Here is a 25,786-nt window from a genome sequence, read left to right on the forward strand (position 1 = left end):
TGGCTGAAGTTATTCTTTAACTTTGAGCTGAGATGGAAAGGAGAATAAGAAACAAATATCCAATACTTACATATTGGGAAGAAACCGTGGTTTAAGTTGGATTCCCTAGGGTGCATACTTTGAGATAGTGTTTTATTAGCTGGATATTTCCAAATGACCCACAACAACATCCCCTGAATGATGGACAGCAGGCATCAGCTATGATCAGGTTTATTTTTACTTTCCATGTCTTGTGGGTCTCCAACATGACCTCTCGGACTGTACTGGGCCATGGAGAATTTTCCAGTCTCACAGTATTTGATCATTGAATGTTGACTAACCTTAGAGAGTGTGATCTTGAACACGGCTCCTCTTTCATACTGAAACAGCCATGAAAAGACTGTCTGCAGGCCTCATGTCAGCAGTGAGGACAGGGGCAACACATCACTGTACCTACCACACAGTGGCAGTGGGACATATGTGGAACTGGAATTTGAAACTCTAGACAGACATGAGTTCTAATCTTGGATAGGAGCCTGTGCTAAGTAGAACCACAATGAATAATGAAACAGAACTGAAACAGGAAGTACTGATAGAAGAATTCTGGCTCCCAGGCAAAGTATTGATCAGAGCTAGCTAGGCCAGGCAGGGAGTTCAGACAGGTCTCTGGCACAGTGTAGGAAAAAAAAATCACCAAGAAGCTAGATGTTGAGTGGAATCTGGACCGCAGAAAAGACTGGACAGAGAGCCTATGTTTGGGGAAATAAGATGTGCATCATAGGCAATACCCTCTAGGCCATGGCTCAGAGGGAATCTAGATTCCAACAACCATCTTTGAAGCTGCCTCCTCCTCCTCCTCCTCCTCCTCCTCCTCCTCTTCTCATCCTCTTCCTTTTCTTCTTCTCCTCCTCCTCCTCCTCCTTCTCTTCTTCCTCCTCGTTTTTAATGCTCTTGATTGTGTGAGATAAAGCAGCAACAAAACAAAAGAAAAAAACATAATTGTACAAGTATAAAAAGTAGGATTTGTGGTCTGGGAAAAAAATTATAGCAAGCTAGTTCTTATCTCAAACAAACAAAACAAAAACAAACAAAAATTGGAAATCGGAGTTTGAGGAAGAGTGGTGACTATGTTTCAGGAATGTAGATCAGCTCTCCACCTTCAATGTGTCTTCTCTGGATTGGCAAACAGCTGGATTCTTCTGTCTGGATCCTCTGATATTTCACAGTCGCGTCTGTCATGTTACTCTCTTGTGTTGTGTGTCCTTCTGGCTCCATACATGAACTTGCTCTCTTCCTCCCTGGGGCTTCATCTGTAGCTGCTCAGTACATAGTGTCCATCCCTCTCACCCCAACTCCACTCCTGTATATATAGTCACACCCTTTCTCTCTTCAGTGTCCTCCATCCAAGTCCTCTCATATACTTCTCTCTCTTTAAAATTCATTGCTACTTTTCTTTTAAATTGCTTTTCACCTTTTTAATAGTGTCTATGCAGTTGTCATGGCTCCTCTTTTATTCTCCTGCAAAACTGAATTGTTCTAGATGTACTTCCTGCTTCTCAGCTAAACAGGTGGCAGTCTCCCAGAAAAAAAAGTAGCCAAAGGAAGTTTCTTGTCCCTCCAGTGCATAAGAGACTGCCATCATGGCTCCTGGGCCAAAGGTTAGAAACTCATTGAGTGACATGACTTAAGAAGGTAAATACCAATTTACATTTCCTAAATTAATAATCATCATCCTATCTTAAAAGTCTCCTTGTAATATCTCACATTTTTGTATTTGATGGTAATGAAACTTTTTCAACTCAAAACTTTGAAAATATGAAATCCAATCAATGCAATTCTTTTTCTTCTCTTAATGAATATATTTTTATACTCTAGTCAAAAGTTTAGATTTCTCTGGGGATTAACTTTTGTTTTATTCGGCTATGCCAGTGTCATCTATTAACCTCTCTGAGATATACCTGCTCCGTCCCTTGTCATATGATCATGACCCAATGGGTGCTGAGTGGTTGTCATGGGCAACATTAATTATTTTCAGGAAGGTGTCTCTGCAGTTCCATCTGAAGTGCAGGATTAAGGAGGCCTACTTTGTGTGTGACGCCTTGTTCCATCAAGGTTATCTAATTAGAGGTAACCTCACATTACTAATGATCCCTTTTCTTGGGTCAATACATATTTCTTTCTTTTTTTTTTTTTTACAGCTCCATTTCCCGAGGTAGATTCTCTAAGTATCATTTTACTGTGTGGTACCTTAGCTACTTGAAGATAATATTCAACTCTTCTGCCTGATTCATTAATCTTCTAAAATTAATAATTTGAAATCTTTGATTTTTTTTTAAATCTGAAAGAAAGAGCTTGTTTTTAATTCAGTGTTTAAACTTAGCTCTTTTCTGGAATGGGCTAAAGAAAGGAAGGTTAAAGACAGCAAGGCAGACTTTGTTCAATGAGGACCTCAGGCCATGTGCAGATGGACTATGGGTTTTGCTCTCATGGAGAGAAAGCAGGCTCAACCCCAATGGGGCAAAAGGGATTGATAGCCAAGGAGCAGGAGCAGACAGTGGATGGATATTTTTAAAGAAGAAACATGGGGGAACAGGGAGTAGCTCAATAGAACTTGTGCTGGAAATGGTACAGGGGAATTAATGTGTGAAAATCAGAAAGACACCAAATGTGGGTTTGTTTGTTTATTTTTTATAATTAAGCTGACAGGATTCTTTCTCAAACTGGAATCTACAGGGTTAGATCTCAAAGCTAAGGAAGGACCCAACTCAGGATAGAGCTTGGAATGTCCCAAGGGTTAGATTATGGCGAGTCTTTGGTCTTTTATTCTGCCCTCTTTTGATAGTAGTGATGACTATATTATATAATTGAGCTTATGTGGAATGGTATGTATGTTTGAAGAGGGAAGACATGAAGAAAGCAGGAGCTAGCAGGTGATGTGAACCACTAGAGATTTTGGTTGGCTGAGTTTTATTAAAGGTTTAGATGGGTAGGTTAGAGTGTTGCAGTTTGAATCAGAAATGTGATTTAGGGGTTCATGTTTGGAGTGACTGTTCCTAACTTGTGGTCTGATTTGGGAACATTTAGAGGTTATGTCTAGTTGAGGGATATAAGTCTCTAGAAGTGATCCTCTGAAAGTTTTAGCTTTGTTCTGGTTTGGGTTCCACTCTCTGATTCCTGGCCCATCATGATGGTTGCAGCTCTTCTAAATCACAGATTCATACCCGTGTGGACTGTGCTGTCTACCCTTTTGCCCTGCTGTCACTGATGGAAATCCCTCAAAGCCAGCATGGATAACAGAATCCCATGTTTCCTAGGGGCCATCCATCTTAGGACAAGACAAGTACCTTTTTAAGATTATCTGTAGGAGATGACTCTATTCTGTGATCTTGAAAAAAAATTTTTTTTTGGTTTTTTTGAGATAGAGTTTCTAAAAATATTTTTGAAGTTAAATTAAAATAGAATTACTTTAGTTTCCATTTCCCTTTCCTTCCTCCAAACTGTCCCACATATTACACCCCATTCTCTCTCAAATTCATAGCTCCTATTCCTCTTAATTGCTGTGTGTGGGGTGTGTGTGTGTGTGTATGTGACTATACATACACACAAATGTATATGTCAAGTCACAGTGGTGAAAGAGCATTTAAGTAGTGTGAAAATGGTATATTTTCTATTGTTGGGGGCTCTTGGTCTGTTTCTCCTAGATGAGCACCTACCTTGTGCTAGACATGGAATGAGAAGTCTGTGGGAGTGGTTTCCATATCCTCACTATCACTACCCATTAGGAGTTTACACTCCAGAACTTCAAAGAAGAGCTAATACCTATAGTCCTCAAATTGTTCCACATAATAGAAACAGAAAAAAAATTGCCAAACACTTTACAAAGCTACAGTTACCTTGATACCTAAATCACACAAAGATTCAACTAAGGAAAATTATTACAGGCCAATCTCCTTCATAAACACTGATGAAAATACTCTGTAAAATACTGGCAAACTGAATCCAAGAACATATAACAAAAATCATCCACATGATCAAGTAGGCTTCATCCCAGAGATGCAGGGATGGTTCAACATACAAAAATCTGTCAATGTATTCCATCATATAAATAAACTGAAAGAAAAAACCCATATCATCATCTCATTAGATGCTGAAAAGAATCCAACACCCCTTTATGGTAAAGGTCTTGGAGAGATCAGGAATTCATGGAAGGTATCTAAACATAATGAAAGCAATATACAGCAAGCTGATAGCCAACATCAAATTAAACAGAGAGAAACTCAAAGCAATTCTGCTAAGATCAGGAACAAGAGAAGGCTGTCCACTCTCTCCATGCCTATCTAATATAGTACTCAAAGTTCTAGATACACCAATAAGAAAACAAAAGGTGATCAAGGATTGAAAGGAAGAAGTCGAAGTTTTACTATTTGTTGATTATATGATAGTATACGTAAATGAACCCAACATTCTACCGGGGAACTACTACAGCTGATAAATACATTCAGCAATGTGACAGGATACAAAATCAACTCAAAAAAAGTCAGTAGCCTTCCTATATACAAATGATAAAAGGGCTAAGATAGAAATCTGTGAAACATCACCATTTACAATAGCCACAAATAACATAAAATGTCTTAGGGTAACACTAACCAAAGAAGTAAAAGACCTATACAACAAGAACTTTAAGTCTTTGAAGAAAGAAACTGAAAAATATATCAGAAAGTGGAAAGATCTCCCATGATCTTGGATAGGTAGGGTCAACATAATAAAAATGACCATCTTATTAAAAACAATCTATAGACTCAGTGCAATCCTTATCAAAGTTCCAACACAATTTGTCACAGACCTTGAAAGAAAAATACTCAACTTTATGTGGAAAAACAAGCAAAAAAAAAAACAAAAAAACAAAATGCAGGATAGACAAAACAATCCTGTACAAGAAAGGAACTTCTGAAGGTATCACCATCCCTGACATCAAACTGTATTACAGAGCTACAGTAATGAAAACAGATTGATACTGGCATAAAAACAGACAGGTAGACCAATGGAATTGAATCAAAGACCCTGCTATTAATCCACAGACCTATGAACACTTGATTTTTGACAAAGAAGCTAAAATTATGCAATGGAAAAAAAGTATCTTTAATAAATTGTGCTGGAATAATTGGATGTCAACATGTAGAAGAATGCAAATAGATTCATATCTATCCTCATACACAAAACTCAAGTTCAAATCTATCAAAGACCTCAACATCAATCCAGCCACACTGAACCTCAGAAGAGAAAGTAGGAAGCAGCCTTGTACGCATGGGCACAGAAGACCACTTCTTAAATATAACCCCAGTAGCACAGACACTGAAAGTAACAAATAATAAATGGGACCTCCTGAAACTGAGAAGCTTCTTGAAAACAAAGGACACTGTCAACAAGACAAAACAACAGCCTACTGAATGGGAAAAGATCTTCTCAAATCCCACATCAGACAGAGGACAGATCTCTCTCCAAAATATATATAAAGAACTAAAAAAAAATTAGACACCAAAATTCCAAATAACTCAATTAAAAATGGGATATAGAATGAAACAGAGAATTCTCAGCAGAAGAATCTCAAATGGACAAAAGACTCTTTGTTTTGTAATTATATTTATGTACAGAAAACCCAGCAGTACATTTAACCCAGTTTAGTGGCGAGTTCTTTGGCCTTTGCCTTTTCTGGCTTGGCAATCCGAGCCACAGATTTAGGACCCAGGACGTTGCCTTCCTAGTGGCAGCGGATCTCATCGTATCTGTTGTTGTAATTGGTCCTAATAGCTTCCACCAGCTTGGCCAGAGCACCCTTGTCTTCCAAGTTAATCTGTGTGAAGGCAACAGTGGTGCACGTTTTTCTATGGACCAGCTGCCCCAGCCTGGCCTTTTCCTTGATGATGCAGTAGGGGACCCCCATCTTCTAACACAGGGCAGGCAGAAAGACCACCAGCTCAGTGGGGTCAACGTCGTGGGCAATCACCACCAGCTGAGCCTTCTTGTTCTCTACCAGAGTGGTGACTGTATTGACGCCCGCTCGAAGGACAGGTGGTCTCTTAATCGGGACATCCCCTTTGCCGGCAGCTTTCTTCTCAGCACGGGCCGGCAGCCTTTGCTTCTTCTCCTACTTTGTCTCTGGCCTGTACTTGTGGGCAAGTTTAAGCAACTGGGAGCTGTTTGCTGGTCCAGGGCCTGGGTGAACTGGTTAATGGCAGGAGGAACTTTGAGCCACTTATAGAGGATGGCCCTCTGCCTCTGTAGCCTGATGTAGCAGGGCCATTTGAGGAAGCGTGTGAAATATCTCTTGGGATGGATGTCCTGCCCAATGCCGAAGTTCTTAGGCCTCTTCTCAAACAATGGATTCACCACCTTCTTAGCCTCCTGTTTTTTCACGACGGCGGGGAGCCGGGGCCAACTTCTTCGCCTTGGTTTTCTTTCCCTTGGGCATCTTGCCAGGCTGGAGGAGAGAGCTGGCCAAAAGACTCTTAAGGAAATATTCAACATCCTTAGCCATCAGGGAAATAGAAATCAAAACAACTCTGATATACCATCTTACACCAGTCAGAATGGCTAAGATAAAACAAAAACAAAACTAACAACAACAACAACAACAAAACCCACAAAAAACAATGGTAGCTTATGCTGGAGTACAGAGTAGGGGGAACACTCCTCTATTGCTGGTGGGAATGCAATCTTGTACAGACACTTTGGAAATCAGTATGGTGGTTTCTCAAAAAATTGGGAATCAGTCTACTTCAAGACGCAGCAATACCATTCTTGGGCATATACCCAAAGGATGCACATTCATACCGCAAGGACATTTGCTCAACTATGTTCATAGCAGCATTATTCATAATAGCCAGAACCTGGAAACAACCTAGATGCCCCTCAATCAAAGAATGGATACAGAAAATGTGGTACATTTACACAATGGAGACTACTCAGTTGTAAAAAACAATGACATCTTGAAATTTGCATGCAAGTTAATGAAACTAGAAAAAAAAATCCTGAGTGAAGTAACCCAGACCCAGAAAGACAAACACGGTATGTACTCACTCATAAGTGGATATTAGAGGTAAAACAAAGAATAATAAGCTTATAGTCTACAACCCCAGAGAAACTAGGTTGCAATGAGAAACTTAAGAGAGTCATACATGGATCCCCTTGGGAAGCAGAAATAGACAAGATCTCCTGAGAAAATTGGAGTGGGGGGGGGAAGGGATAGCTGGAGGGGAGTGGGAAAGGGAAAGGGGAGGGGGGAAGAGAGCGTGGGGGAATAGAATGGTCAAGATGGGGGAAGGACAGAAAGGAAAGATATATCTTTATTGAGGGAGCCATTGTGGAGCTAGCAAAAGACCTGACACTAGGGAAATTTCCAGGAATCCATAAAGATGACCCCAGCTAAGACCCTATGCAATACTGCAGAGGGTGTCTGAACTGGCCTTCCCCTGTAATCAGATTGATGACTGCCTTAATCATCATCATAGAACCTTCATCCAGCCACTGATAGAAGCAGTTGAAGTGATCCATAAATAAGCACTGGGCCAAGCTCCCAGAGTCTAGGTGAAGAGAGGTAGGAATGATAATATGAGCAAAGGGTTCAAGACCATGATGAGGATAACCACAGAAGCAGCTGACCTGAGCTTGGGGAAGCTCAATGACTCCAGACTGACATCATGCAGTGGCGGGTGGAGGGGACCTGTAGAAACATAAACTAGGCCCTCTGAATGTGGGTGACAGTTCTGTGGCTGGGGCAGTCTGTGGGATAATACTCTTGTATACTGTAAAGATTTGTTGCTAGTATTGCTGTAATAAATACTGATTAGCCAGCAGCCAGGCAGGAAGTATAGGCAGAGCAACCATACTAGGAAAATTCTGGGAAGAAGAAAGGCAGAGATGCAGTCACCAGTCAGATGCAGAGGGAGTAAGAGGAGAATGCCTTACTGAGAAAAGGTACTAAGCCATATGGGCTAAACATGATAAGAATTATGGGTTAATGTAAGTTGTAAGAGCTGATTAATAATAAGCCTGAGCTAATAGACCAGGCAGTTTATAATTAATATAAGCCTCTGTTTGTTTCTTTGGGACTGAATGGCTGTAGGACTGGGCAGGGCAGAAACTTCCATAAACAGGGCAGTATGTGGGCCTACTAGGAGTGTGACCAGAATTTGTTCCTAGTACATGAATGAATGGGCTTTTTAGAGCCTGTTCTCTTCTGAAGGATACCTTACAGTGTCTCAACACTTGAGAGTATACTGCTCTCGCTTAGAACTGGAATTGGTTCCTAGCACTCAAGTAGGGTGGGTGGTTTATAAGTGCTTATAACTCCAGCTCCAAGGGATCCAATGCCATCTTCTGCAATCCATAGGAACTGCAATCAGATGTGCACTTATCCACATTTAGATATTCATGCTGTGAATTTATCTATTCTGATATTTTACTTAAAAAATATTTAGTATATGTGTGACCTTTTGTATCTGACTTTTTTCACTTAACATAGTATTATCAAGGTTCATCAACACTGGATATATATATATATATATATATATATATATATATAATATCACTTTATTGTCAATATGAAAACCTAGTTGTAGATTATAGATCATAAATTTCAGTCTTATCTGGATTGTAATTTTCCTAAATATATTAGCCTCCAATGGGTTTGGGTTATAAAAGTATTTTTTATGGAAAAGGCTGGCTGGAGAGATGGCTCAGCTGGTGCAGGTGCTTTCTAACAGTTATGATGAGCTGAATTCAATGCCTAGAGCCTACATGGTACAAACACGGAACTGACCTCCACATGTGCACCGTGTATTCTATTTATATGAACACACACAGACCTAAATAAGGAAATATAAAAACCATTAGAGAATGTCTTAGTCATATATACCTTTCTTTAATTTTTGGGTTATGCATTCAGTTTTCTTATGTTTTTTACATCTGGATTTTTAACAGTTGTAATTTTAGTGTATCATGTTTATTTTCTCCCAGGGTAGCCACCAACATAATTATTTTTAAGTAATATTTTTCAGCAAAATCATCTTGTATCTTCTACATGTTGAACTAGTGACCTAATTCCCTTCTGATCTCTCTAGAGTGTTCCTTTGATCTCTCTGACTCCTGTTCAAGGCCTGTACTGTTTGATTACAATCCTTTTGTAGTTTCTGTAATTTTCTTTTCTATTCATGTCAGCAATCTTAATATTTTTACTGTAGGCAAGAAAAATCACTTAAAAAAACTTTTTGGATTTTAAAAGGAGTGAGTTTAAGAATTCATTCTAAAAATAAGCAGCTAGACAATATCCTCATATTTATGGTGCTAAATCTATAAATTTTAATATTTATTTGCAGGCAAAAAAATTGCTGATTGCTATTTGACCACACTCCTTCTTGTGGAGATAAACTCCTCCCTCTCAAGTATTATAAAAGTTGTAGTTTTTTGTCTTTGCACGTTGCACTTACCTGTTAATTTGTGATTGTTACAGGGAAATACAAGGTAATGCAAAAGCGTTGATGGATGAAACTGGGTTTAATGTGCTCGCTAACTATTCCTTGCCAACCCTTTCACAGCATATGCAGTAGACAGAGCCATTTTATTACTTTAAGACCAATAAAAGAAACCTTTGCTTACCCCAGTTTTAAAAAACAATTTTGCTTCATGAAAATGGCACCTCCAATTTCTCCTCTCTCTCTCTCTCTCTCTCTCTCTCTCTCTCTCTCTCTCTCTCTCTCTCTCCCTTTCTCTCTCTCTGACTGTTAGAAGATGCTAGGAATATTTCCTAGCCTGCACATGCCACTAATCCCAGCAGGCAGGAGGCTGAGGGAGTCAAGGCCATCCTAGTATTGCAAAATGAAACTTAATCTTATTGAAAAAAGTAAAATAAACAAAAGCGCTCTTCTGCGTGTAAGTGTACATGTGCCTTTGTGTGTTTGTGTGTAAGTGTGTGTGTGTGAAATATTTCCTGGGTTTTTATTTGGGCTGTAGGGGGATAATTTAAAATAACAAATGGGTCAAAAGGTCATGAAGATTATTTTGGTTATTTCTTCATGCATGTAAAAGGCAGGGAGGAAATAAGGAACTGTGTTCTTTATGAATTAAAGCCATAATGACACACTAAACATCTACTTTAACTAAAGAAGGCTGCAGTTGTACAGAGCTGAATAGAGTATGATACACTATTGATAATAAAACTGGGGTCCTGCCCTCTATAAAAGTTAGACTAATTAGTATACACTTGCTCGTTCACTTATGTTATTTATTATTTTCTATTTAAAGCCATTATTTTTATTGCAAAGGAGGCATAAGTTTAGTCTCAGCCTATAAACCTTACTATAACTTATCTATATCTAAACCAGAGTCATTTTTGCCTCTTTAATAAGTGTAGTAATTTACATTGGCTAATAGCATAAACATGATAATTAACATAATGTAGTTGTATTCTCCACCACTGCCTTATTATAACAATTTTAAATCTTGTTATTTTTTTTCCTGGTGAAGCAAGGCTTATGATTATCCATGATTTTTTTTCCCGATGTATAACAAACAGAACAAAACGAGAAATGTTTGCTTGCTTTATTTCTCCTCTGGCTTGATCCAGTCAGCAAAACGTTAGATATTGTTAGAAAATGTCAGTCATGTTGGGGGATTTGGTCCTTGTGCTTTCTTCTGGGTCCTAAATTTATTTGGATTTTCCTCCTAGATTATTTGGCTGACAGACTATGTGCCTGACATAACAAACATTATGAGCTGCTTTCCATAGCAAAGGAGATATGCAGCCACTTTTATTGAGCAATTGTATCTTGCATTTTCAGCTCCATTGTGGTAGAGAGTTGTGGAAATGAGCTTTCAAATTTGGAATGATTACAATAAAAATCCTGCCTTGCTGTACCAAGTGTGTAAGTGTGTATGTGTGTGTCAATGTGTCTGTGTGTGTCTGCATGTGCGTTACTTTTCCTATAATTAGAGCCAAATTAACTTCTTTTAAAACTAAAATCAAATCTAAGCGGTCTTTGGCATTTAGAGAGTCAAAAGAGACTCAAGGTTTTCCAAGATGGACTGGAGGTTTGGACGGTGCACATCGTGGGGCCAGCCTCTCCTGACGATGCTAGCAAGCTGAGAAGATGAGCAATTGGAAGCTCCGAGTATTCAGAAAAGAAAGCTTTCCTTAATATTATCTAGTTGAAAGACAAGAAGGACTTCAGTCTTCCAATCAAAGTCCATTCTAAAGCTTCGATGCTGCCAAGATCTGGCCTAGGTGAAGTAAATGTCAAAATACAACATTTTAAATAGGAAACTCAACTTTTGTTTAAAAGTCTTATGATTTGACTAACAGGCCAGAACCATTGATTAAGGATCTTTGCTTTCAGTGTGGACTGTTTGCCCTTGAGCTGAGGTCAAATTAGTCCGGTTCAGCTCAGGCTTGTCTTCTCACTGCCCATAAACCTATTAAGATTCAGAGAAAAAAAATATCAAATTACATTCAATTCACCTAATTTAACCAGAAAACTCCATTCTAATACCTTGTTAGCTTCTAATATTAATGGTGTTATTACTTTGAAGACGTTGGTAAAGAAAGAAATACAGAAATTAATTATTTTCTCTTCTTAATTATCCAGAGGCAAATCATATTCCGTTCATCATTGACTCATGAAACTTGACCTAACTTGAGCCTCACGAGGGCTGGTAACAAAGTCTGTTGCTACACTGCACTGTAGATGCTAACTGTATTAACATTTGTGACTTTTAAATGGCTTGGTAAAAAAAAAAATCCCGTGTGATTCTTCACAGATTAAGTAGATGTGTCCACTTTCTCCATTCTGCTGGTCTTGAAGTTGCTTCATAAAAGGTCCGTTCGATTGCTACTAACTGCACAAGTCAAGTCCACACCAGGGAAACAGCTTTGGGGCTGACCGGTGCCTCACCCAATGAAAGACGACAATTCCAGTAAAGAATTGTAGAGAGAGGCTGGTGGTGGAACACTGGCTGCAGTCAGAGGACTGGAAAGGCAGCCTTCCAGGAGAGCACTTTCCAGTACTTAGCTCTGCATTAATTGGACTCTTTCATCCACTTTGCTGAGAGACCTTAGACACGATTTGGCCCATTTGGCTCTCTAATGACAGCTCTGGGACATTTTGATGGAGAGCTTGCCAAACATGTCAGATTTCCGACCCACAGGTAGCTTGCCCTCTCTCTCCCTGAGGAGTCCTTTTTGCAAGCTTGTTCTGGTTTCTCCCATCAGCCCCACTCCAGGAAGTTTCCTTTTCATGATTCTTACTCCTTTTCTTATCTGAGCTCTTATTTTGACAACAGATTTATTATCAATGTTGTGACATCTCTCCTTTGGCCTTCTAAACTCCTTATCCTGACTTACGTGTTTTTTAGGTAAATTTCATGTGTGTTTGCTTTATCTTTCTGCTCATATTATAAAACCCTAGAGGTCTAAACTATAACCTTCTATGTCTGGATACATGGGATCTGTAAAAATATAGAATCTGATCAGTTTTTATTGATTTAACTTTAATCATCCAAGATATTTTCATAAATTTTTGTGCTCAGAAATGTATTTGATTTAAAAAAAATAAGTTTACTTTTTATAGAAAGGATGACATGTGGTATAGACAAAGGAATGCCCCAAAAGCTATTTCCTACAATTGATCTTTATGGTAGAATGAGGGTAAGCAACATCCAGAAATTAATATGCTGTGCTGGAGTAATTTTCTCATTTATTTTCAGTCTCTCTCTGTGTTCTAATAGAATACCTGGATATTTTCCCTTTCATTTCTCATGGCTCCAGAGGCTTAGAAATCCACATTAGATGTGTCTCATTGACTGAGCTTTGTAACTGCACCATGGGAAGTAGAAAGGCATTAAATATCGAGAGAAGTGGATTGTCTAACCTTATTTTACTTCCTCTTCTTGTAAAACCGCTTATCCCATCATAGGGCCCCACCCTTGTCTTCTCTTCTAAATCCCTCCTTGGGCTGAAAATGCACTGATGTTTCAGTCTGAAGATTGAGTTTCTAAAGCAAGGTTATGCTTCCATTCAGAAAGGGGTGATTGTATTTAAAAAACAAACAAACAAAAAAAAAAAAAACAGATACTCAAAAGAGTGGAAGGAACTCAAATAGACCTGCATGCCAAGCACTGAGCTAGATGCTAGAGTTAGTACTAGGATGTGTCAACTGGAATACTCAGTAGCAAAGCTGGGGCCAAGCTTTTTGTCTGGCTGTTGCTAGGACCACATAGAGGTTCATTTTATATATCATTTTAACTTGTACTTAACCATTCAGCGTTGCTGCATACAGAAAATCTGAGTATTTAAAGATATAAATGGGGTGTGTTAGCTATATGAAATGACTAGGTAAATTATTTATCTGTTTATTTAATTTTGAGATGGGTCATACAGACCAAGCTGGCGTTGAACTCCCTATATTGTTGGTTGGCCTTGAAACCTCCTCTTCCTGTCTCAGTCTCCCATGCACCACTATGCCTGACCTTCCATTTGTATTTAATGAGTCCAAACATCCAAGAATACCTAATTATGTACCACTTTTCAGAAATTCACATCATTTGTTCTGGAAGAAAAAATAGACCTGAAATTTTATGTTTTACACAGTCACAAAATCTCAAAAAAGTTATCTATAATCATTTTTCCCAATACTAACCTTTAAAGTTATAACTGTTGATACATATTTATTGCACACGTTAACGCACAGTAAAGTGTGATACATATATGACTTTGATCATATCTGCTATTTTCTTTACAATACTCCCTCTCTTCACTTCCCCTTCCTTAGTAATTCTGCTGCTTTCTGATAACTGTCTATTTTTCTTTTCTTAGATTCTATATATTAGATAAAAAAACAACATTTGTCTTTCTATGTTTGACTTATTGATTACTTAACATATATGTCTCTTCATTTTGCCTCTTCTTCTTTCCTCCTTTTATTTCTTTGGCCAAACCAAAGGCCTCTTAAGCAAGTGGTACATACTGAGCGGTACCCCAGCCTGAAGTGCTCTTTGAGCTGCACCCACAACTTGAAGTGCTCTATGAACCTACTCCAACTGGTGTTTCTTCTCTTTTCCTTAAGAACAGCCCCTGCTGATGTCACCATATATTCCTGTGATCTTTGGCCCAATGTTTCTTTCTCCTTCTAACATAGACAGAGGGCAATATCTGACATAGTGACCCCCCCTCTGCGTTTTGGAGCACTGTCTATGTCAATAGGTCTTGCAGGGCAGTATTCTCTTTGATTGTCACCTGCTCATTAGGGCAAATGCCTCCTCTTCTTGGCATCCACAAAGGACAATATTCCAATGTTCAATCCTGCGTTCTCTTGGCTTCTTTGCCTATATGATAGGCCCTTAATAGTGCCAAATGTGACACTCCCCTATGCAATACATGAAAGTTTGTATCATCTAGACACTGAAAACTCTCAATTTATGCCTACAGGGGTTGGAGAGATGGCCCAGTGATGAAGAGTATCCACTGCTCTTCCTAACAACCTAGGTTCTATTTGAAACACCTACATGAGGGCTTGTAACAATCTTGGGTGTGAAGGGGCACTGATGTACTCTCCTGTTTTTGAGGGCACAAGGCATGCATATGGTACAAAAACATACATTAAGGCAAAACACCCATACGCAAAAAGTAATTTTTAAAAATGAAAAGTATGCCTCCATCCTTTGTCCACTCTGCCAGAACTATGTATCTCCTTACTTGATGGTCCAGTTGGTACATAATAACTCTAATTTTTCATGTTCCATACTGAAATTCAGATTTCTTTCCACACCTTAATCAAAAAGGCAAATCTGTCCTTTTCTAGGTCAAACACTGGGTGATGCTGATTCCTTTTGCTCCTCCTCCTTTCTAGTGAGAACCATCAGCTTTCTCTTAGTAATAGCCTGAATATGACTCTTTCCCACCACCTTGCTTATCCAGATGGTCTAGGCAGCCACGATCTCTTGACTGCTTCTGAGAACTTCCTAATTTAATTTTAACAAGAGCAAAGAGGGCTATGGAAGGAGGAAATGATGTAATTGTCTTATAATCTCAAAAATAAAATTTAAAGTCTTTAAAAAAGAAGTCCGCAAATTCAGGTAACGACTGGACTTTTACATTTGCTTTCTCTCAGTGTTGCCTGTCAGCTTTGCCTGGGTAGTGATTGGCAGCTCCATGACAATGCAGCACTCCCGTCAATTATTTTTGCAAAGGTACACATCCTGCTTTATGTACTCAACCACCACAAGTTCATACTTTATACTGTTAAAAATGAAACCCTATAAGTCTAAAGGGTTTCATAATCCCCATTTGTTCTATAAAACATTGCAGCTGTAATTTAAAGATAGTTTTCATGTTGAGTACTCTTTAAAAGCCGGAAGTTCACATACAGTTTCAAACCAGAACTTTTCAGATTTCTAGTAAACCCGTTAGTTGTGTTCTTCAAAATGAATTCTTGGGCATAGAGGTTAAGCTACGCGTTCTTGTTGGTTTCCACGTTTATGAGGTTAGAGGCCTTTCTATTTTCTTATTTTTGTACCTTTAACTCACAGAGTAATTCAGGGCACAGAACGGATGTCTGTAGATGTCCTTAGAATGAATGGGTGAACCATCAGTGTGCATATAGTCTCTATAGCTTAATGTCAATATTTCTGTGCATATATCCTATCCCTCTTCTGTTTTATCTCTGTCTACAAAGTCATTTACTTTTAAACCAGTAGCTAAATTAATATGGACTGAAAGTGATGCAATAGGAAATAAGTATCCCAAATAGGTATGTAATATAAACTCCCCCAAATTTATAACCTCTCTCTTTTTTGGTATGGGTGTTTCCCCTGCATGTATGTTTGTGCACCTTGTGCTTGCAGTGCCTGAAGATGCAGAAGGTAGCAGTTGGCATCAGATCCTCTGCGATTGGAGTTACCAGTGACTGTGAGACATGATGTGGTTTCCGGGAATTGAACCAAGGTCTTATCAAAAAGCAACCAGTGCTCTTATCTGCTAAGTCATCACTTCAGTCCTATAAATTCTTCTTTCATATAATGAACATATGTGCCTATAAGTGCTGTATGCAGATATGTAGACCATGTTTATTTTACCTTGTGCTTCATTATAGTAACAGCAATCCTAATTGTCTGCTGTGCCCTGATAGTTCTCCATCTAGCAGGCTGCTGAAGAAGGAGGACTGTCCTGAATTGTTGCTTTAAATATTATTACAAGTGTGACTTCTCTTCAAATAAGGCTTGGCTGCATTTGAAAAAAAAAAAACAGGCTTTAGGATGGTGGAGGGTATGAGTACTGGGAAAAAATATCTTCTTTTAATTTTGGAGACAAGAATGTGTTGGAATACTGAGAATGACCAGAACGAAGCTGGAGAGTTTAGGCAATGACCTTAAGCCCTAAAGCGTGTTTGGAGCAAAGGCACCAGGAGCATTCCTTATGTTTGTCATTGTCAGCAGTTGTGAGACTGGAAATACTAAATATGATCTAGGTGAAAACTAAGAATCACATTTTTTTTTAAAAAAAATTAAAAATGTGACATATTGTAAAGAACTTAAAACTTTTTTTCATTATTTTTTTTTTATACTAGCAATGAATGTAGTAGGACCTTGGCATGCTGGGTCTGAACTAAGTATTCCACGGGGCCACAGCCCTTTGTAAGGTGCACATGTACTGTGCAGAGTGAGCAGTCTGGGTCCAGGCACAAGGCACATACTGAGAAGCTGGGCTGGCTAGGGAGCCAAGGGCCTCATCTTCCTGCCTTACACTATCATTGGAGGGACCAGTGGTCAGAACTGAGATTTTCCGTTTGCTGCCTTGAGGCAGGTACAGAAAGAACCCAGGCTGTGATGGAGGCAGGATGTCTATACATGGATACCTTTGGTTAATTAGTCAAGTGGGAAAGACATTTATGAAAAACAAGATAGACACATAAATCTCTGTCACAAGTATTAAATATTTCAATATTAACTCATATTGAAAATCTTTTAATGTGATTCTCATGTTTGTAGAAATGATTAACACTGTGTTTGAAACGTCGCTCTTTCACCACTGAGCTAACATCGCTTTTATCATTCGATCTTTGGATAGTGTGTTACTTATCCTACCTGGACCATTTTACATAAAAGAAAAGCCAAATTAGTATAAGAACAGTTCAGTTCATAAAAGATACGATGACTGTGAAAGCAGATATGATTAAAACAGTGCGCGCGGTGGGAGTGAATTGTGAGCCATCGTGGGCAGCTTAGTCAATCTCCCCAACAGACACAAGTGGTTCGAGAGGCAGACAGGACTCGGAGTGTATAGTAAGACAGGTAGGAGTGACACAGGAACAGCGAGTTGTTGATACAGCAAGAGACACCCTTTCCCCTAGAATACCGAATCTAGGATCAGTCTGTGCACCTAAAAGCATATCAAGCAGGCAGGGAATTGGCAGAAGAATGGAGCAATAGAATTATTGGAAAGGGAAATTATCTCCAAAAGATGAATTTCTGTAAGTGGAAAGTCACATTTGCCTAAGACATTACATTAAAGGCAATGTTGGCAATGGAGTTATTGATGTTTATATGAACTTATTAGTTAATAAGTGGAAGAATACTCTTTAAAGCAGCAATCTGTGTGCTGATGGGAATGGATTGAGCACAAGTCCGTGCTAGGGACCCAATGCTGTGGGCGGGCGCTTTTGTTCTTTACCCAGCTTTGCAAAGGTAGTCCCCAAATAGCATTTAAGATTGGTTGTGAGTTGACACTCTTATCCGGTGGCACAGATATAAAAGAAGGTCCCTCTTCTCTTCCTCTGGTTATCAAAGCAAATGGCTTTCCCACTATGAAAGGAGGAGTCCGTATTTAAAGATTACAGAGTTCAGGATAGACTTTCTCTCTCGCAAGGATACTTTCTCTGTGTTACCTAGAACTAATGGCCAGAGCTCACGAGTGAAAAGCCCGGGGCTTCCTCCAAGAAAAGACATGAAATTATTTAATTTGCCTCTAATATAGTTGTCATTTTATAACACGTTGGGTTTATGTTGTCTAACGTGGCATATAAATTTTATCTCATTTATCCTCATGTGCTTCTTAAAATGATTAACATTGTCTTCCTTTCCCAAATGAAGATGCAGAACTGTTGGCTGGAAAAATCAGAAGGAAGCAGGCTCCCATAGTCGGACTTTTACTCAGCCCAGGTTGCAGTCCGTAGAGGGGACAATAAGCTAGACCGGACTGTCAGGGACCATGGCATGGAATCTAGGCATTCTTTCCTTTTGTTTATTTTCTGCTTTTCAATTGGAAAAGGTTAGTTCTGTAAATCTAGCAGTAACTTGAACGTCCTTATGAAATCTGATGTGTCCATCATTACCAGGAAATGAATTTGGCAGATAATTTGCATATGCATGATTTTGCTAGACCAGGTTGAGTTTTCCAGCTATAACCAGCTCCGTTATTAATACTATCATTGTCAACTAGCTGTACCTCTTGTCTCCCAAAAGCTTCCATAATTTTCTTCCCTTCTCTTACATTACCGTTAATCAAATTAAAAGATGTTCTTGTTTCATTTCCAAAGAGAAGGGGTGAAGGCCAAGATTTGTGACACTTGGAAGCACCATTCTTATTGAGACAACTTGTAGGAGACATTAATACTATACAAAGAGGTTTCCAGAAGAAAGAGAGATAGAAACAAAGTGGAAATAGAGGATTCTACAAAACGGGAGAATGAAAACCTTTTAGATTTACGAGTAGAACATTCTTTCCTCTCTTATGAAATGCCTTTGAAAGGGTTTGGGGCCTTGATTGCATGCTTAGGACACGGAACCATTCTAAAGCAATTCATCTCTTTGCTATTCTGCTTTTGCTCAACATCATGGCTTTTCCCCCCCCTATCCACAACTGGTGATTATAATGTTTGGAAAGGATAGATAAATACGTGTGTGTGTTTCTGAGAGAATGCTTTTCTTTCAATGATTCTGTGTCTGTCATAGATCTTTAGACTGAGGGGTACTAGACAGAAGAGTCCTTTTAAGTCCTTCTTATTCCAAAATTTGAAAGAGCATTTTGTTCATAATGCTTACATTTTTTTTCAAGGGAGCCATTTAATTCATTATGGAGTAGTATGAAGCTGTTGAGAGAGATGGAGCAGCTTGATTCATTTGAAATCACAGGACAAATAGACTTTAGAAAGCAAATGCATCCATTCTGACACTAATTATGTGTCTTTCGCACATGCAGCATCTCATGTCACAAATTACACTCATTTGCTTCTTGCCGCAGAATGTCTCTGCAATGAGACGAGTGGAAAATTCTTTAACCAGGTGGCTGAGGAACAGGTCAGGGAGGACATCGGGAGGGAAGGGGCAGGGTGAGGCAGAGAAAAACCAAGATATCTTTAATGCCACTGGCATTCACAGAGTGTCCCGTTGACCAATGGCAGAGCCGTGCAGCGGGGGGGAGGTTATGCTTCTCCAGTAGTGTGATAACTACAGCCACTAGTAACAAGTAAGGCCCACTGGATGCAGGCTGCTGGGCTGAGGTCATTTTATGTGCACAGAGACTGTTGTCCTTGAACCTTTACCCTATGAGTATATTACCATTTTGGGGATGTGGAAGCCAAAGAAATTCAAGAATTAGTCTGGAATAGAACTAATGCTTGAGAGATTAAAATCCGAGGTTTGAATTCTGGAGCTCTGGAGGCCTTTCCCACCATCTTTGTCCTTGTTTTGTGTATTGTTTCCACGCTTTCTCTTCAGCTTGCCACCTCTGAGTTCCTTCAACTGCTTTGCTAGAAGCAAGAAGTTTCCTGAACTGAGCAGAATCAACCTGAGTTTGTCGTCACGCGGTCCAGTGTTGGATCTCTTGAGCACAGACGGCAAGCTTTGGTTGGGCATGATGCCAGAGTTTCTCAGAACTCCTTATGAAACAGTTCAGATAGGGTTTAAAACAACTAAGAGAATCGAGACATGTACACTCATTTTCCTTGGTTATGAACGAAAACAGAAGCCCTTGGTGACTAGCATGAGACGGGCGTAGCTCAGCATTGAGCTTGAGTCTATTGCCTGATAATGGACAAGGCGAGCCTCACTTTTCTGTAACTAAGCATGTAATGGTGTCACAGCCTATTCGACTCCAATCGCTGTTCCTGGGGTCCTTCGTATAAAGCAACCTTTGCAAATGAGTAGTCAAAAGGCTTGGAATGAGGGATAAAACTAGAGAGAGTGAAAAATGAATAGGTAATTCAATACTTAATTTCTTTTAATTTTGAGAGTCTTACATATGTGCTGCTGCTAATAATGGGTAGAATGTTGATGGTGGGGGAAGAGTTTTAAAATGTAAATTTATTTTCACCTGAGCTGCAGATTTCAAACCTGGCATGCCTTACACGTAATGCAGTTTGACAGTTCATTTGAAATAAATGTGCCGATAACCCTTAAAAGTGGCAATAAAATACTCTTTGCTCTACTGTACAGATGATTAATACCACTAAAGTAATTAAATTCCATTAGGCTGAGGTTCACATACCCAAGGAATTGGTGCCAGGATTTAGCCGTTCTCTAGTGAGGACAAAAGACTAATGCCTTTTAAAGCCTTGTTTCACCAGGAAAATCCCAGGGAAGTCTATATTAACTTAGGACATCTGCTTGTTGTGATTGTTTGAGGTATTGATGCATTGGATCATTAGCAGGGTAGCGTGAACTAGTGTTTTCCTGTTGACAAGGATCTCTCACCAGGAGCTGTGGAGCTTTCTGCAAGGGGAGACAGAAAGCAAAGCAGGGCAGCCAAGTTGAGTCCCGAGAATGGCTTTGACTTACACAATTATTGCAAACTGTACAGTCTCTGATGGTAGGGAACAGCATTTTGCCCCCAGCCATTTTTCCCAAGATCAAAGCCAAAACTCTGTCTCCTGCTGTTTTGTAGCTGTAGATTCTTAAAGACTGGCATTATTGTCCTCGATGAACAGTTTGCCCCCTTTCAGATGGCTGCAGTAATGACCCACGGGGGAGGCAGCGCTTAGGCTGTGCTGACAATGTGACCAGGTGCTGCAACATAAGCGTTTCATTAAATATTGAAGAAATGGTTTTCAGTTACAGTGGCAAAAAGGGAATTTGGTCTATGTCCAAATATGTGGCTATTTTTTTCCCCTCAACCTCTTCTAATCACATTATTTTTTTTGCATGACCTTTCTGCTGGTAATTAGCCGCTGTGCCGAAAAGCATCGTGGATAATATATCTAAGGTAATTCTGCATTCCGCTTTACATGCTGGTAATCATTCTTAATGTATCAATGATTTATTTACCATTTTTTATCTTAAACTACATAAAAGATGAAGAATTCTTCCGATTATTTCAATTTTTTTTAGAGGTATCAATGAAAGAAGCCCGAGCTCCCAATAGAAAGATGGCTTGCAGAGGGAACAGAAAGCAGGGACATTGAAGAGTTAGGTTTTTGTTGCGTTAGGAGCCATTTTGTAGCTTCAGCATCTTGTTTCCATTTGGAGAATGTTAAACCTGAGTGTATAATTTGTGAAATTAAATTCACAATAGAAGAACTGCAGTCGTTTTTCAAAGTATGCATTTTCTACTTTTTATCAGCGGGATCTCCATCAGTTAACTGTGTGTGCCTGACACAAGCTTCCTGGCTGGTCCGTGTGTCCTGTGTGTCTTGTGACAGGCTTCCCCGTGATTTCCCAAGTCCTCCTCAAGAGCACAGGCGCTCCCATAAGAAACATTATAAATTACAGTGCCATCATGCAGGCTTCCAGTGTCTTGAGACACTTCGGTGGCTGTGGGAGGCCAGGAAAGGTGAATTACCCCCAAAGTACACCATAAAACTGAGCAGACCACAAACTCCATTTAAGAAAGTTAAATCATTTTTCCTTTATCTCCCCTCTGAAAATCCAGCCTGTTGCTAAACAATTACTTGAAACATGCAAAATTTCTCCAAAATTGAATGGAGTATTCTTCAAGTGAGGTCTGGCCTGAGAGTTCCCTATTCACGCTGGCTCTTTGCATCACTCAGTACATTTTGGCACTGCTCCACTAAGGAGAAACTTGGTTTGTTTCGCCAATGTCATCTCTCCAAGAGTCATAAATGTGAGGGTTTGTCATTTCAAACATCCCAAAGTTGCCCATAAGATCACCAGTCCTACATTCTATCTGTGAATTCTACATTCTACCTACCAGTTCTACCCATGAAAACAAAAATTTACCATCCAGTTTCCTTCCTTGTTTTGCTTATAATTGGGAAGGACAGAATTCAAACATCACCGAAGCTGGTCACTTAGTGTCTCCAATACTCTATTAGTTTCTTTTTTTCCTCAAGTTCATGACTGTCATATGGACCATCTCAATGGAAAACAAAATACATCCTGAAAGCTCTTACAGGGTATGGTGCCATTGGCCTATACTTCAAATACTGGGAGATTGAAGCAGGAGGATAGCAAATTCTAAGAAGGTTTTGGCTTCTTGGCAATACTTTCCAGATTAAACAAATAAATGAGCAAATACATAAACCAATACATATAAACAAGGAAACATATAATTAAATTCATGAAACAAAAAATTATTCACTGCAACTTTAATTAATAAGGTGAAACACTTTAAAAAAAGCAATATAATAAGTATACAAATTCTTGTCTCTTTCCTTTCAGCTATGCTACTCAAAACATTGTAAGAAACGACTTTACTTTGTTGGTAGTGGCTAAAAATGTTATTGTGTCTATGGACTTTAAGGTTGTTGATGTAGATAGAAGAAAACAATAGAAAAGAGAGAGGAAGATGTATCTAGCAAAGGTAAATACTGTGTCAAACCTCTGTAAACAATTCAGTCCTTGGTTGATAATGTTGCACCTAGCTGATACTTTCAACTTGAGCTGTTATATAACCCTGGGACCTTTTCCAGGAAAGGTGAAAGCCAGGAACAATTTTTGGGCTGTGTGCTGAAAGGAGAAAAGACTGGGAAGTTCCTGGTACTGATTCCATTTCTATAGTATACATAGACAAAAGAGCTCTTCAAAAAATATTTAAGATGTTTTCCTGTTTTGTGATAACAGAAATATTCATTTCGACACAACCACTTCCCCACTTCTTTGCAACAACTTGCTGACACATTGTGAATGGTTCCCCATTATTTAGCTCTATTTTGTGTCTCCTTTGAGATATAAGCATTAAAGATAGATTAATGCTGAGAAATATGTCCAAAACGCTCCTGGCATGAATACTATGAAAGAAAGGAATAGTTTTTTGTAGGTTAGAGGAAAGACTGAGGTACATTAGGGTGGAAAGGACAAGAAAGAATAGTTCTCTAGAGATAAGGGAGTTCGAAGGAAACAGGAAGTTACTGGATGATCTCTCCAGAGTAGCAATTTTTTTTTTACAATAGTAATGAAATAATAGCAGTGTAGTAAAGGCTTTCTTTTTATTTGAAACATTTTCACCATATAAACAAGGTTTGGATTGTTGGAGAAAAGATGTTTATTGCTCTTGCAGAGGACCAGCTTTTAGTTCCTAGGTAACTTATACGCCAGCTTTAAGGAATCTGATGTCTTCTTTTGGCCTCTACAGACACTCACGTTCACACACACACACATGTGCCCAGAAAAAAATATTGATTTATAAATAAATAAGTGAACAAGATTCTTGAATTTTGCATTTTTCTGTAGGATTCCTTATTTTGAGACATTAAAGATTCCAAAATTATCTCTATCCAGGCAAATCTCTGTATTTCCAATCAGATCATTCTATATTGTCAGGTTCAAAAGAAACTCTAGGCAAATGGCGATCTGTGGTGCCTGTTGGCGTATCACAGCTCACACTAGCCTCCAGGCTCACTCAGTACCCTTGGCTCCTCTCATCCTGTCCCCCACCCTAAACTTCTCAGCTCATGGGCTTCTCTTCCCCAGCTTCTCATTTTTATATAAACTGCCATAGATACCACCAGCTCTCTTATATCTCTCCTTTCCTCTCTCAGTGTCCCCCCTCATGGCCCTGTCCACTCTGTTGGTCATGTTCAGTGTACTAGCTCTCCCTGCTCTCCCTGCCAATTCTATCTCCACCTCATGAAAACTACATTAATGCTTCCATTTTAACTTTTTCTCCAGGATTGATCCTTTTGGAAACTTAACTTTTACTTTTCTTTAAGCTTTTGAACTGTGTGACTTTGCCTGATAGATAGAATTTGATCAGCGGAAGGACGCGGCACTGCACGCTTAAGGAAAACTTACAAAGCCTTGATTAAAGAATGAGAAATTCAAAGGCTCCAGCGGCGTGGTGGCGGGAGATGGAGGCATGAGCGGGAAAATCTGGTCATCTATGTAGCTGAGCTGCACAAGCACACAGAAGGCAGGCAGCCACTGGAAGCAGGAGTTTATTAGTGACTCCCACTAAAAGGAATACGTTCTTCTATGCTTTGAGGGATGGATGGAAGAAACCCTCCAGCAAAGGCACATTTCCCAATAGGAAGCCAGGAGTTAATGGCAGCCATAGCAGCGGCACCTCCTTCCGGGGAGTTGCGGATTTCCCATTAAGGAGTGATGGGGTACTGGAATTCTGGGATGTGAGCTGTCTACAATTAGCCTGGCAAGCAATCTAGAGCTGTCTCTCTTTGTTCCGGCATCTTACGGGGCCATTGTAATAAAAGTCAGTGGAGGAACCGAGGAGAGACCCTTGATGTTTTTAAGCCCCAAGCCTTGTTTCCTGTGTTCTGTTGACGGGAAGCATCTGACTCAATACTCTCACAACATAGAGCTCCTGGAAGAGGAGCCTGGCATTTGTAAATGAGTCATCGAAGTTAGAATTCCTCTTTATTACCCCTAAAGCTTGGCTACCTGTAGGATTGTCAGTTATATTGGAAAAGAAGCTCCCAGAGGCCATGCTGTATGCTGGGTACCCAGACCTAGTCTGGGATTCTGCACTGTAACATGGCTTTTAGTCTCATCACTCAACATTTTTGTAATTTAAATTCTTTCTTTTCTTTTTCTTCTTCTTTTTTTTTTTTTTTGAGTGTGAAAAAGAACATTTTGGAATGTATGTGCTAATTAAGAATTCTGAGGCAGAAGTCTATGAAAAGAGTGGATCTTACCAAGAAAGCTACAAATTCTGGGCACATCTAAAATACAAATGTGGGGGCTGGAGACATGACTCGGCAGTTAAGGACTCCCACTGCTCTATCACGAGGACCAGACTTTGGAATTCAGCGCTATGTTGGGAATCAGAAGAAACATCTGTAACTCCGGCTCCAATGGATCTGCAGGCATTGCTCAAACATATATGCATAGTCACACACACATGCACACACTCACACACATATAGTCACACACACGTGCACACACCCACATGCATAGTCACACACGCAGATGCACACACTCACATGCATAGTCACACACATGCACATACCCACATATGTAGTCACACAATGCACACACTCACATGCATAGTCACACATACATACACACACCCACATGCAGTTACACACGCACATGCACACACTCACACACACATAGTCACACACACGTGTGCACACTCATATGCATAGTTACACATGTGCACACACTCACATGCATAGTCACACACATGCACACACTCACATGCGTAGTTGCACATACATACACACAACCACATGCATAGTAACACACACACATGCACACACTCACCCATATGCACAGTCACACACGCACATACACACTCACATGCATAGTCACACATGCACATGCACACACTCACATGTGTAGTCACACATGTACACACACTCACATGCATAGTCACACATGCACACACTCACATGTGTAGTCACACATGTAC

General features: G+C 39.5%; 1 long non-coding RNA gene and 1 pseudogene across 1 annotated transcript in view; one reads left to right on the plus strand and one right to left on the minus strand.

Moving 5' to 3' along the window:
* Positions 1 to 25,786, plus strand: part of LOC113458416 — a 218,483-nt gene that overhangs the window by 60,612 nt on the left and 132,085 nt on the right. The gene's annotated exons all lie outside the window — the stretch shown is intronic.
* On the minus strand, positions 5,648 to 6,475 carry LOC106144358 (annotated as a pseudogene).

The sequence above is a fragment of the Microtus ochrogaster genome, unplaced genomic scaffold, assembly GCF_000317375.1.
Source record: "Microtus ochrogaster isolate Prairie Vole_2 unplaced genomic scaffold, MicOch1.0 UNK22, whole genome shotgun sequence".
In the NCBI taxonomy this organism is placed as follows: domain Eukaryota; kingdom Metazoa; phylum Chordata; class Mammalia; order Rodentia; family Cricetidae; genus Microtus; species Microtus ochrogaster.